This window comes from Cryptotermes secundus, unplaced genomic scaffold (assembly GCF_002891405.2).
Source record: "Cryptotermes secundus unplaced genomic scaffold, Csec_1.0 scaffold286, whole genome shotgun sequence".
Lineage (NCBI taxonomy): Eukaryota > Metazoa > Arthropoda > Insecta > Blattodea > Kalotermitidae > Cryptotermes > Cryptotermes secundus.
The window spans coordinates 1,512,479-1,526,905 of NW_019736399.1; the positions used below are offsets into that span (position 1 = coordinate 1,512,479).

The following is a 14,427-nucleotide window of genomic DNA, read 5'->3' on the forward strand; positions in this document are numbered from 1 at the left end:
TGCGACGAGCTGATCACCCGCCCAAGGAGTCCTACCGAATGTGTAAGATCTATAAAAACCGAAGTGAACGGAGAAGTTCATGAAAGTAGGCCTAGGCCCACGGGGGCTATAGTGCCAAAGGGAGGAAAAAATCTGAATTGGTCAGTAATTCATATTATGGATATACGTGTTCCTTAATTACAGTCTGAGTGATCAGGAAATAGAATGCATGCTTAAGTTTCGTTTAATTTCGTTTCAAGAGCCATTTCATCTAGATATGGTGTCTGGATGCTGATCACCTCGTGGACTCCCCGGCTCCGCGCCCAGCGCCATACATACACACTTTCTTGTCTCTAAGTAATGTCGCATGGGACAACGTCCTCTGGAAACTCTTTCTCATATTTCTGTGCGTCTCTATTGTCTGCAGGTTGAGCCGTCCCGTGTTGTGTTTCCCCATAAGGTATGGACTGGATTCCAAGCATCGAAACACTTGGACTTCCTGCGATGCGCCTTATCCGTAGTGCCAGAGAGTTCACAAGTTCCATTGTCAGGCCTCATATGAAAATGCAACCGTTTGAATCTTGCAGTTCGTCTAAATAATATATAGAATTTCAATCCCTACCTAACAGAAAAGGCTCTGTGTCTACATTACAAACACCAAGCGGTTATGAAGTTCTGTATGTAGTCCGTTGAAAGTCAACTGACGTTTCGGAGGAGAATGTCGCCTCCATTTTCGGGGTAGAAGAATATGTCAAGCAAGAAACCAGCATGAAGCAGGTAGCAAGTAGAGCTCTGTTCACTGTTATATCCCAGAAGATAAGAACTCTTCATAAACCACCGCTGTGATAACCTCAAATCCTACATTTGTGGCGCCGTATAGGCGTTACCGACATTTCGGAGGAGCCTGCTATCTTCAAGGCAACACGTTCCTCCAAAATGTCGGTAACGATCTACCATTTATTTTATTGCTAGTGGGGTGGGACTAAGTCCCTTGTACTGCGGCCACTTCTGGACTATTGTACCAGCCCCAGATGATAGGTGAGGGTGATTGTGGAGCAATTGGTGGAATGAAGATTGGCAGGGGAAACCGAAGCACTCGGAGAAAACCTGCACCAGCGCCACTTTGTCCACGACAAATTCCACTTGAGCAGACCCGGGATCGAACCCGGGCTGCCGCGGTGGGAAGCCAGCGACTAACCGCTTGAGCTATGGCGCGGCGTAACGATCTACCAATACTGTACAATGTCACGTCGTAGAAGACAAGTACTTTTCTTTGTCAGCTCCACGAGAATTTCAAATGTTGAGAAGTTCCGTGTTTATTCTGAGAATCTCGTATAAATAGACCTACACACTGTGTGGGCTGAATGCGTAGATTTTACTGTTCAAGTAGGTGGTACATATAGTAACCACTGTGCTTGAAAAGGTTACACTTGCATAAAACGTTTGAAAAATAGCCATTTATCTCGTCTAGCGGTTCTATTGAAGTTGTTTTACGGATGATAGATAAGGGGTCTATTCACACACACAGAACCCCTGCTACTCGTATGTGCCGAAGTCAAAGGCCATTCTGGATACTTGTTCTAGCTTCCTACATTCATTAGGATTATTTTCCTGTAAGAAAAAAGGCGATGAAATATAATTTCATAGTTTCGTGCTATGCTGCAGAGTACCTCGTTTAGCACGCCCTTTAATATGACGCTGTCATGGCGTAGCTACTTTTTAACAGGACGCTTCCATGTTATAGCAGCTCCTTAACAGGATGCTTCCATGTTATAGCAGCTCCTTAACAGGATGCTTCCATTTTACAGCAGCTCCTTAACAGGATGCTTCCATGTTATAGCAGCTCCTTAACAGGATGCTTCCATTTTACAGCAGCTCCTTAACAGGACGCTTTCGTGTTATATCGGGTATTTAGCAGGACGCTTTCGTGTTATAGATGTTTGATAGGACGCTTTAATTTTAGCAGGTTTCAACGGGACGCTTTCGTGTTATAGAAGCTCCTTAATAGAGCCCTCTCAAGGAATAGCAGTTACTTAATAGGATGCTTTCATGCTGTAGCACGTCTTCAAGAAGATTCTATCATGAGGTGGAATATTTCGAAACGTCGTAGCTGTTTCTTGTCGGGTTTGATTTTATGGCGACATTTTGAGAATCGTGTGGTTTGGACGGCCTTTGGAGCTTTGTCCTTTCTTGCTATGAGAAGGGAAAGCGTAACCTATGACACATGGACGCACACGTTTCAATCAGCCTACAAGGAAGGAGCTGTAAAATGCCATGAAAGAGAGAGAACTGTGTCCAGACTGAAGAGAGTAACGGGAGAAGTTAGAAGAATAAGGATGTATCACATTCCGAAATTCACTTTCTTTATTCTAATACTCGTAAGTTAAACCATTTTTATTTTGAAGAAAGTCGTCTTCTGGGTTTAGGCGCCGTGTATTCTTCGTTTTGGCCGACGTTTCGGAGGAACGTATCGCCTCCATCTTCAGAGCAGTTGAATGGCAATAGCTCTCTGCATTCCAAGCCATTCAACTGCTCTGAAGATGGAGTCGATACGTTCCTCCGAAACGTCGGCCAAAACGAAGAATACACGGCGCCTAAACCCAGAAGACGACTTTCTTCATAGTCATCGCCGTGAAAACCTCAAAACTTACATTTTTATTTTATTGATTTTGTAGTTTTTTAATGTCGATGTCCCGTGTTCAGTTACATTTCAGTTTACGTGAGATTTCGACGAAGTGTCACTAGGACAGGCTCTTTCAGCATACTTCGGTTTCCCCTTCCAGCTCTCATCCCATAAAATACTCTACTCTCATCTGTCATCTGGGGCTGGGACAGTATGCCCAGTAGTGGCCGACTTACCAAGAGACTTAGTCTCATCCAACCACAGATATTTTAAAAAAAATTGAAGTCTAATGATTGGATATTAGTGAATAACGAATTGGGAAGGATGTGCAATGAAGGAGACATTGCCTAATTTAAGGCACCTTTCTGGTATTTCCATAGGCAGAGCAAGGAAAACCGAGAAACTCTCTACCAGGCAGGATACTGGGTGTTCCAGCCGAGATTCGAACCGTGCACTTCCCGAACAGAAGTTAGAAGTGATACAGCTCGAGACGACATGTCCAGAATTTTACGAGGGAGAGTCAGTAAATATGTCACAAATGGATATAAAACGAAAATCATGTGATATTGGACTTAACGTCCGTTATTTATCGTCCGTCAATATTGCAACACATTTTTATTCACTACTTAATTTTAATTTTAGTTTAACATTGTACACTTTGACACTACATGTTTCGGCCCCAAACGGCCATCTTCAGATGTCTTTGGGGCCGAAACATGTAGTGTCAAAGTGAATAATGTCAAATTAAAATTAAAATTAAGCAGTGAGTAAAAAGTGTTGCAATATTGACGGACGATACATAATGGACGTTAAGTTGAACACTTGCAACGGGGATGCTGAAATGCAGAATCATGTGATATTGGAACCTGGGGGGAAAAAAAGAAAAAAAAAATATTTCTCGACATATCCTCCACGAACACTGATACACTTGTCCCATCGCTTTGCCAGTTCGTCGAAACCCGCAGCGTACAACTCTTTTGATTGTTGTCTCAGCCACTTCCACACCTCCGTTTCAACCTGTCGATCCAGTTGCGAACCGCTTTACGCGACAAACACTTTCCACCATAAACAGGAAACATTTCTTTCATTGATATCCTTTGCACTGAGGGTGTTTGCCCACAAAAGAGAGATACACAACAGAACACTGCTCTTCGGTAGTGAACTCCTGAAGCACGGTCGCCATTTTGACTACTGCAACCAGCCTCTGAACGTGCGCATGCGCGTATGCTATCCCGAATGTCGTGAAGCTGGACTGTGCAGCTACCAATTGATACATATACGAAACCTATTACATTTGTTTTATTTCCATTTGTGACCTGTTTGCCGACTCTTCCTCGTAATTTTATGTGTGACAGTTTTCACATTACAAGAATCGAGAGTCGCTAAAGGCGATTTCTTTGTTCAGATCCCGGCTTTCTTCTGGGATGAAACGTCACGTAATTTGGCAGGTAGGTCCCCGCCGTCCTTCTTCCGAGACCTTGGTACATGTCCACCTAAATATAGGACGTTGCAGCCCTAGAAGTCTGAGATGTAAATACTTAACTGTGTTGTTGCTGCCCACTCGCTTCTGCGCAAACAGTTAAGCCTTGTTTTGTGATTCTAATAAATTCTGTTCAGTCTCGTAACAGTGATTTGTGAGCCGGGATAGCTAAGTCGATATAGCGATGGAGTTATGAGTGGACGCTCGGGGTTCGATTCCCGGCAGGGCAAAGAGATTTTTCTCTACTCCACAACGTCCAGACCGGCTGTGGGGCTCGCCAAGCTCAACTCTCCGATGGGTACCGGTTGTAAAGCAATTTGTTCGTGAAGCTGGCCACTCACCTCAACCTAGAGCTGAGGTAAAGAATGGCGGAGCTATCCTACCACTCCTCTATACTTCTCCTCGGCATGGTGCTTAATTAATTAAGCTCAGAGACAACGTTACCTTGACTTGGCAATGACTGAAGGACCCTTCCAATTTCCTTCTAGATTTTTCTTACAGTCAAATAATTTTCTTACTACTCACTTCAATCGGGGTGGGCTCTAAAGCAGTGTGGATGCGCTCCTGAAAATTAGCACAAGTCGCGGGTTGAGTCAGCCCCCTCCACAGAGGTCTCGAATTGTCTCAACACGCGAGGTACAGCAAGATGGCCGCTGGCCTCACGTTTTAGACACAGAAACCCGTGCACGCAAACAGTGTCACGTTCGCATGGGAAATTTTTAAACCAGACTCACTTGTAAATAAATATTCCAGGTCGATATTTCAATACAGGAGTCGCCAACCTGCGGTTCGTGACTCGAAGCTGGTGATATTATTCAGAAGAAAACGCAAAGCGTGGTAGATGAAGTTGACGTTTTACAAATTTTAACATTAAGTCGTACTTTGTGTGATGAATTACAGGATTTTAGAAGATTATACATTATTGATTTTGACTAGTTTACAATGTTGTCTTCTGGGTTATGCTTCCATTAATCTTGTAGGAAGTTATCGACGTTTCGGGGAAATCTGCTACCCTCATCTTGAGGGAGTCAGTTTTATCAGTGATAGTGGAGACAGGAGGTTCTTCCTGACGTCAGTAATAAACAAGAAGACGCCACAATACAGAAAACGACAGTTAATTTTTTTTAACCCCGTTAAAATTTCAGTTATAATATATTGCTTCTGCGTTCGTTTGTAATATATCCGCTCCAATAGAGAAACAAAACAAAAATAAACTCCGTTGTTTTAGTCCGCAAGCGAACTATACCGACTGACCGCCGCTTGTCGACGAAGTTAGTGCCAACTTTAGCGGATAGAGCGTGTCGCGTGGTCAGCGTAACGAATCCCCACGGCCGTTAATCTCGGTATTCTAGACCGGAGCCCCTATTTCCTTGAAATAGCTCCTCAATTATCCTCATGAGGCTGAGTGGACCCCGTTCCAGACCCACTGCTTCTAAAAAAAAATCTGGTAGCGCCGGGAATCGAGCCCGGACCTCTGGATCTGTAGTCAGGAACTCTGACCACTAGACCACAGAGGAAGTCCCGCTCCAGTACAAGATTTTATGTACTGCTTGCCTGTCACACGGCTCAAAAGCGCACTTCTTATGTACCCCCAGAGTAAATTAGAGTAAATTGAAGGTATCGTCACGTGTTCAGGGACACATTAAATAGGTTTTCTTCTTAAATAAGTATGGTTCTTAGCTGATTACCTGCTTGACTTATTGTTCGACCCTAAAGATGGAGATAATATGTTCCTTCGAAACGTCAGTGAACTTATACCGGCGTATACGGCATCCTATTCCAGATGATAATATTGTGTCGTATTTACCGTTACCAAGCAGTGACTCTGTAAACAGCAACCGTTGCTAGGTAACACCTGCAACATACACGTACGCAACAATAGAACTGTTCTATGTAGTCCGTGCCGAGATGTTATAACCGGGAGGTTCGGAGCTTAGCGAGTTCACCCGTGTGGAGGCTGGGCCGAGTACCTCCACCGTGACCCTGCGAGTCGTAGGAGACGAGGAAAAGAGAAGTCTCAAATCTGAGACAGTAAAATATTGTCTCGAGTACCGAGGGACTCGGACCCGAGAAAGACAGCATTGGCAAGGACCAACAACATATACAAAAGACAGATCCGTCCTCTCGTCAGAGACGGCGCCCCACAAAAACAAGACCGTTACTATCAAACAGTAATATCTGGTCATGAGCCCCAGATGGGGCTCGACACCTAGACTTACTGATTGACCGTCAGTTGCAATGTGACTTGGACTTAATGAGTTTTTATTTTTGTACGGGAATCTGTGAAGAGAGGACTTGAGCCAGAGGCAGATAAATCGCCATTGCTGGAGCCGTTACCAGGAAACGTGTAGTAACAGACTGAGAACACTAGACTGCTTGCTGTAGTGAACTGTAAAGTGTATAAATGGCGATAGTGTTATAGTTATTTGTAGTTTCGACCTGTAAGTGGTCAGTAAATCTATTCACCAATCCAAACCCCGTCTATAGACACACACAATACGTGACAATATTCTTTGCTACCATTTTTTATTCCTCCACATTCATATTATGGTCACGAAAATATAACATTTTGGAGTTCCGAGCATGTTTTGTGGCCATCCTATTGCTACGAATATTTCAAATGTAGTATGTCTTATGTTGTATCATGCTTTGTTTGACACACTGTAGCATACGAAACAGGCTATGCTAACCTCTTTGCATAGTTAATAAGAGGAACTTGACAGAAATCTGATTGTTTTCAGGCACGGTGAACGGGGTCGCTTAACCACACCGACTTAATTTCTGGGCAATCCTCCAGCAAGGTAAGGACATTAATTAGAACTCCATTGTCATAAGTGTCGCTATTGTCAGATGTCTGGGTTCTGTACTGTCCTGGAACTTAGTTTCATTGGTTGTATAGCCCGTCCAGCATTACTAATATAGTACGTATCTTGTCTTGTGGGGTTTTGTTTCCGACGTCGTCTATCATAACAGTTCAGACGTTTCGGTTCTGATTTCTCACGCCGGACTCTAATGTAGTTCTGTTTCTTCTGTGAGCGATTCATACTCGTGGCCTGCTGGATCGGACGAAAGTATGAACTTCCGATTTAACAAGTACTAAAGCCCACTTCTAAAATAATAATCCGTTGCTGTCACACACGGGTAAATCCCAACGCTAGATTGTAGCCAGGTGTGAAACGGCCTTTCAGAACGAGGAAAACGTTAAATTTCACTGGATCCTCAGTCACTGGGGGACACGCGGTAGCGTAGTTGGTTGAGGCACTATGCTACAAGCGGGAAGGTCACGGTTTCTAGTCCCGATGAAGTGTATTTTTTCAATTGACCTAATCCTTCCAGTCCTACTATGACCTTGGGGTCTACTCAGCCTCTAACAGAAATGAGTACCAGAAATCTTCCTAGGGGTAAAAGGCGGCAGGCGTGTAAGGCTGGCAATCTCACCGCCATCTGAGCCGATTGTCTAGATAATATGGGATCCTCGACGTCTAACAACCCTGTTGGCCTCCATGGCTTGTTATAGGGACAGCTTTACCTTATCTCAGTCCCTGGAGGACAACAGCTCTTTCTAACGGACCTAACAGAGTAGATGTGTCCTCCCCTCTCAACTGACGACGGAAACAGACCCAGTTTACGAAACGTTGTGTTCTTTAGAATGCCGGACGATTGACAGAGGCCAAAAACTCTTTAATTCCTTCTTTAATAACTGAGCTTATAACAACTGAAGCCTGAAGGTCGCTGGTTCCGTTTCCTGTGAGGTCACTGAATTTTTCTGTTGACGTAATCCTTCCAACCGCAATATGTCCCTGGGGTTAACTCAACCTCTAACAGAAATGAGTACCATGAACCTTAAAGGGCGGCTGGCGCGTAAGGTTGATAACCTCAGCGCCATCTGTGATTGTCTAGATAATGTGGGAGCCTTGGCGTCTCACAACTCTATGGGCCTCGGTAGCCTGTTTGCATGGGTAGCATCACATTTTTTACGTCGAGGACTCTTTGCTGCGTGGTGTTGTTCTGAATCATGAAATTAGCCGAAGTAGTTAAGCCACAAGAAGCCTCACCTTGCGGGAAAGAGCTATATCGACACGTGTGATCTCAGAAGACAAACTGAATTCCAAGCTGGTACAGATAGCATTCCGCATGTAAATGCTCTGAACAGTAACGTATGGTTTGCCGCACCTGGAGCTAGAACAGACCCATTCTATGCTAAACCTCGTATGTCCCACATTGCCAAGTAAACAAAGAACACAACCACATTAACAAGTGACAAGCAAAGGGCGGATTAGGCATATGTGGCCGAAACCCGCGGCCGGAATGCGGGGTCACCACACTTTGCATTTTCGGTACAGATCCTTTTCTGCATGGACTTTAAAGAAAAAATGAACTAATTACTTACTTAGGGAGCTGAGCCCTTCTTGAGGAGAAGCAAAATTTGCAGCTGCTCAACAATTTCCAAGCATTTTATGGAACCCGAAGGTTCATTGCCGTGTTCACAAGAGCCCTCCACTGGTCCCTATCCTCAGCCAGATCAATTCAATCCATACCACCTCATCCTATCTCTCCAAGATCCATTTTAATGTTGTCCACCCATCTACGCCTTGGTCTTCGAAAATGAACTACACTCGTTTTATTTGAGGCCTACTGTATATCTGTTGCATCTTAGGCCTCGGCTCTTCTTGGAGGGTCAGTAGTTCGAATTATGATAATGGTTACTTTTCTTTTTCATTGAAGGTGCTGAACTGATGGCAGAAGGCCAGCGACATCTTAGTATTTCGTCTAAGAATTTCAACTTTGAAGATCTGAAATTCTGGACGATGATATATTAATATAATTTTTTGAATATTATCCACCATTCTGTCTTTTATTTAAAAACGACTTTTCGGAAACTGGTCTCTGTCTCCGTTCTCAGGTAAAAGCCTGAAATAAATAGCAAATCAGGGCTGGATAACGTTAAATAATCAATAATTTTATTTAAACTTAAGTTTCTATAAAGTATCCGAGAACCTTCACAATAGAGAAGACCCAGGTTCGAAACTGGCTGTAGCAAGAAAAATAAACGCTGAATTAATGGTAGAAATTTTGCATTCATTTTCCACCCAGAAGTCCAGCCGTTTATGTTAGTAAGAATTTAGAATATTCTCCAGTGAAGGAGGACAAGGCTCGAACCTGTCAGTAGGGTAAACATAAAAATACTGTGAATATAAATGGTGACTAGAGAGAGATGTCACAGGAAGCTAGTTAAGGAATTCTTCGAGCTGAGTATTTCCAGATGCATCACACTTATGTACTCGGGCTCCGTAAAGGATCTTATCATCAGTGTTTGCAAAACACGGTCTACCAGTGTTCTCAGGCGAACTGATCTGAGGAATTTGTTCAAATTAATTTATATTATAGTACAGTATTTAAGTCTTCTTAATTTCTAAAAGTTAATATTAATATTTCGGAGAGTACCCTAACAATTATTTTCTCATTTGTAAGTCATAACCGCCTCTGTGGTCTAGTGGTCAAAGTTCCTGACTATAGATCCAGATATCCGGGTTGGATTCCCGGCGCTACCAGATTTTCTGATAAGTAGTGGGGCTAGAACGGGGTCCACTCAGCCTCGTGAGGATAATTGAGATATTTCAAGCAAATAGCGGCTCCGGTCTAGAAAACGGAGATTAATGGCCGTGGAGAGTCGTTGCGCTGACCACGCGACATTCTCTATCCGCTAAAGTTGGCACTAACTTCGCCGACAAGCGGCGGTCGCTTTGTCGGTATAGTTCGCTTGCAGACTGAAACCACGAATTTTTTTTTTATTTTGTTTGTAAGTCATAGAATGGTCGGATGAAATAAATTAAAGCAGCTTAAATTCGTGTGTAGAGATAAACCGGGTTCTAAAAACGGAAAAAATGTTAGAAATAACAGGACAGTAAGTACTAAACCATACAAATGAAGCAAAATGTCCGAACTTTAAACCTCGTAGATCAGTTGATTAAATACGATTGGTGTTAATTTATCAGTACATTTTTTGTTATTTCTCCAATTTATTATACAATCTATCCAGCTATTTTGGATAATAAGTACTAGTTATGATGAGTATAAAAGTAATTTAACATGAAGAACGTGTTCCAATGAACTCGTTCTATATGTAATTTAACTAATTATAGTCAACTAGTTAATTGTTTTACAAAATTAGATAGCAAATCTGGTTAACAGTTCTGACGGTTTAAATCTGTGAAGCCTCCTGACTTCTTCNCTGTTGGAATTCCCAGGTCCTTGTGTAGGACGAAGTTTGGTACGTACCATGGTGCGTTAACTAGTACACGCAGTACCATATTTTGGAATCGTTGAAGAATTTCGATGTTGGAGTTGCTAGCGGTACCCCATAAGGGTATGCCATAGGTCCATATCGGTTTTAGTATAGTTTTATATAATAGGATCTTGTTCTCTGTTGAGAGCTCCGAATGGCGTCCCAGCATCCAATACATCTTGTGGAATTTAGTTCTGAATCAGTACATATGGAGACAGTTTTATCAGCAGAAACATCGGTCCGGGCGCCTGATTTTATGGGAGGTGAACATTATGGATAAAATAGTTTGTGATAAACTAGTTGGTATACGTAAAGTAACAACTTAATAGTGATAAGAATTATGGCGATAATTCAGTTCAGTTATTTATTTATGTTCTTATTCAACATCCCAAAGGCCAATTATAAAGTAAACACGATGAAAGAACAAACTAAACACATACGTACAAAAAAAATACAAACCAAAGTAACCTCTGTCATTTAGATAATAACTCTTTAATTGGTGCAGTCATGCCAACCACGAAACAGTGAAAATATACGTACGTATACATAAATTAATGCTGCGTACAATTAATATTTTAGTAATTAAAACAATCATAAAATATGGCTAAGAGGAACAGTTTTGTTCCAAATGCGTCAACATCCCTACAAATAATAATAATTGAATTGAATTTATTATTTGTTTACTTGCTCATCTCAACAGCCAATGGTCAGTTACAGAGTCAGCACAATACGAACAACAGCCTCAATAAGGCAACACAAGGATAAAACAAACAAACGAATAAAACCAAGAAAATTGATCAGTTAAGTTTGTACATATTTAAGCCTTAGATTCTAAAGATATCTGTAGATTTACGAACTACATTTGCGGTTGAAGCACATCTAGCTGAAGAAGTGATCATGATAAAGGTACGTATATACTGAGTATGAACCGAAGGCCAACTGTTTCAAGGACGAAAGAGAAACACTTAATGCCACTAAAGGCCGCGCCATAGCTCAAGCGGTTAGTCGCTGACTTCCCACCGCGGCGGCCCGGGTTCGATCCCGGGTCTGGTCAAGTGGGATTTGTGGTGGACAAAGTGGATCTCGGGCAGGTTTTCACCGAGTACTTCGGTTTCCCCTGCCAATCTTCATTCTACCAACTGCTCCATAATCACCCTCACCTATGATGTGGGGCTGGTACAATAGGCCAGAAGTGGCCGCAGTACAAGAGACTTAGTCCCACCTCACTTGCAATAAAAAAATAAAGCCACTAAAGTCATTTATTAAGGACAGAGTATCAGAGTGATGACTCACGAACATTTAATTTTCTCAACAAATAATAATAATAACTTACTTAATCCGTTCCTCTTATACCTTTACAGTGTCGAGGTTTCATTTTGGTCATTTTACAGACGGTAGGGCTCCTTGGACGGGTGATCAGCTCGTCGCAAGGCTTCTACCTTAACAAAGGACAGCACAAACACAGAATAAACACATACACATGCCAAACATTCATGCCTTGTGTGAGATTCGAACCCACGATCCCGGCTTCCAAGCGAGCGAAGTCAGTACATGCCTCAGACCGCTCGGCTACCGTGTCCGGCATAATAATAATAATAATAATCGTTGGAGTGGGAATGGTTGGCAGCCATAATCATCTTTGTTATCATCGAAGGTAAGGGTGTTTGGTCTGCTTCCGTTCAGATAGTATTACAGTGGTTAAGTCCGTCGTAAGCAAGCGCTGGTTGCAGCGTGCAGTATAGACGTACTCTTATTTTCCACCAGAGCACAACTGCGAAACGGAGCGCGGCCCTGCTGGTAAGTTTCTGTGGGCTTGCTTTATGGCGCTGTCATCTAGGTTGTATATACGCAGATCATAGGTAAAAGGTAAAGCTACACGTGTAACAGGCCGTGAGAGCCCATAGGGTTGTGAGACGTTGAGGCTCCCACATTTACTCCAGATAATCGGCTCACAGCTGGCGGTGAGGTTGTCAGCCTTACACGCCGGCAGCCATTTATGCCCCAGAAAGATTCCTGATACTCATTTCTGTTAGAGGCTGAGTCGATCCCAGGGCTATAGTGCGGTTGGAAGGTTTAGGAATTATCCACCTCATCGGGACTCGAACCCGCGACTTTCAGGCTTGTAGCACAGTGCCTCAAGCAACTACTCTACCGCGTGCCCCCCGCAGATCATAGGATGATTTAGAAATATTGAATTGAAAAGTATTTGGAAGGAAACGATCACGGTCTAAGTGAGGTAACTTACTATTTCAGCAGTCACCTTCAGGAACTGAGGAAAACCACGAAAGCCTCAGGATAACCGTTGTCTGGGTCGGGATTCAAACCGAGCACCTCCTGAATACAAGTCTGAAGTGTTGTCATTACACAAACGTGCTGTGTGTACCGATAGGATGACTGGATTGCAATGAATACAGAATTGAGGAAGTTGTGGCGTTAACTCGTAAACAGGGGCGCGGAACTGGCCCGAATTCCTTGCTGTACAAGGTGTGTCACCTGTCTAATTAACGCTCTATTAGCGTCGTTCAGGGCCGAACGCACTTTCACAAGGAAATATCTTTGGGTATTCCCTTGTAGTCAGCCCCACGTGACTTGCGAATTTATGGAATCTTTTTTGCAAGTCTCATTTAAACCGGAATGTAAATATTGGTCAAGCCGGTCACGGTAGCCGAGCGGTCTAAGGCATGCACTGTCTTCGCTCGCTCGGAAGCCGGGATCGTGGGTTCGAATCCCACTCAGGGCATGGATGTTTGTGTGCGTTTTTCTGTGTTTGTGTACAGATAGAGGCCTGACGACGAACTGATCACCTGCCCAAGGAGTCCTACCGTATGTCTAAGATCTAGAAAAACCGAAATGAACGGAGAAGTTCATGGAGGTAGGCCTAGGCCCACTGGGGCGCTAGTGCCAAGAAAAAAAAAGGTCATTAAGTAACGTAGAAATTAGTGAAGAAACGTAAAGGCAAAAAGAAAAGATTCTTCCTGTACTTAATGAATTAAGTACTTAAGCAGTACAGCGTAAAGACTTACGGAGGAGTGAAGATGCAATTTCATGTTCTCACAGAGGGAAGTGTGAAGAGTATGATCTTATGGGTTTGTAACGCCGTGTAGTTCGGAAGAGCCCAACAATTAGGAGGAATATATCACCTCCATCTTCAGGGTAGAATAATAAGCCAAATGTGAAAGCAGCATGAAGCAGGTTCGGTTCCCAGTAGGGGAAATACGCCTTTTCTTCTGTACACCGTTCAGATTGGCTTTTGGCCCCACCCAACTTCCTCTCCGATCGGTACCAGTAGCAAATAGGGCGAGAGGTTCAGCTGACTACACCTCTTCATCTCCTGTTAAGGTTAGGAATGCGTGGAGCTATACCTTCATGTCCACATGTATGTCTATGGCATGGTGATCACTTAAATAGAGGGACAAATTTACCTGTATCATAGGAAGTTTATGACCTAGAAACATTTGCCTCCTACCTCCACAACCTGGAGGTTAATTTGTGAACTGCGAGTCGCATCTAACAAGCAGAGATCTTGTGCTCGTTTTGTGGTTATACGGCGCCTTCAGTGTCGTATTAAAGCGTCGAATATTACGTTAATCAATGAACAGTGAATTGGAAACGATTTGAAAAGAAGCGGTCTTGGCTTAATGGCGGCACTATCCCAGCATTTCCTTGAAGATACTGAAGAAAACCACATAACTTGTGAGTCAAGATAAATGGTATCACGGTCAGGATTGAAATCGAGCACTTCCCGACTAGATCGTTAACACTGCGCATGTCCAACTTGCATGGTTATACCCGCGGTATGTTGTACTCGTTTGGGCGGTCCAAACTTATGGGTCTCAAACATGAAGACGGTTCTGTGTACACGAGAGATGGTTAAGGTTTATACAGATTGAATATTCTATTTGAGGATTTTACTTTCTCGTATGATCTTGATGGTAATTTCAGAGTAGAAATGTAATTAATTCACTTTGGTTTTTCTAGATCTTACACATTCGGTAGGACTCCTTGGTCGGGTGATCAGCTCGTCGCAAGGCCCCTACCTGTACACAAACACAGAGAAAC

At 43.1% G+C, this 14,427-nt stretch overlaps 2 protein-coding genes across 6 annotated transcripts in view; one reads left to right on the forward strand and one right to left on the reverse strand.

Moving 5' to 3' along the window:
• LOC111869831 (spermine oxidase) overlaps positions 1-14,427 on the forward strand; it is a 534,307-nt gene that overhangs the window by 251,422 nt on the left and 268,458 nt on the right. For 2 of the 5 annotated variants that reach the window (XM_023861642.2, XM_033753572.1), the window contains exon 2: positions 6,824-6,883. The exons of the other annotated variants lie outside the window; for them this stretch is intronic. The gene's annotated coding sequence lies outside the window, so the exon portion shown is untranslated. The remainder of the gene's footprint in view (positions 1-6,823; positions 6,884-14,427) is intronic. 5 annotated transcript variants of the gene reach the window in all.
• Positions 1-14,427, reverse strand: part of LOC111869830 (early growth response protein 1) — a 336,968-nt gene that overhangs the window by 133,850 nt on the left and 188,691 nt on the right. The window lies entirely within an intron of this gene.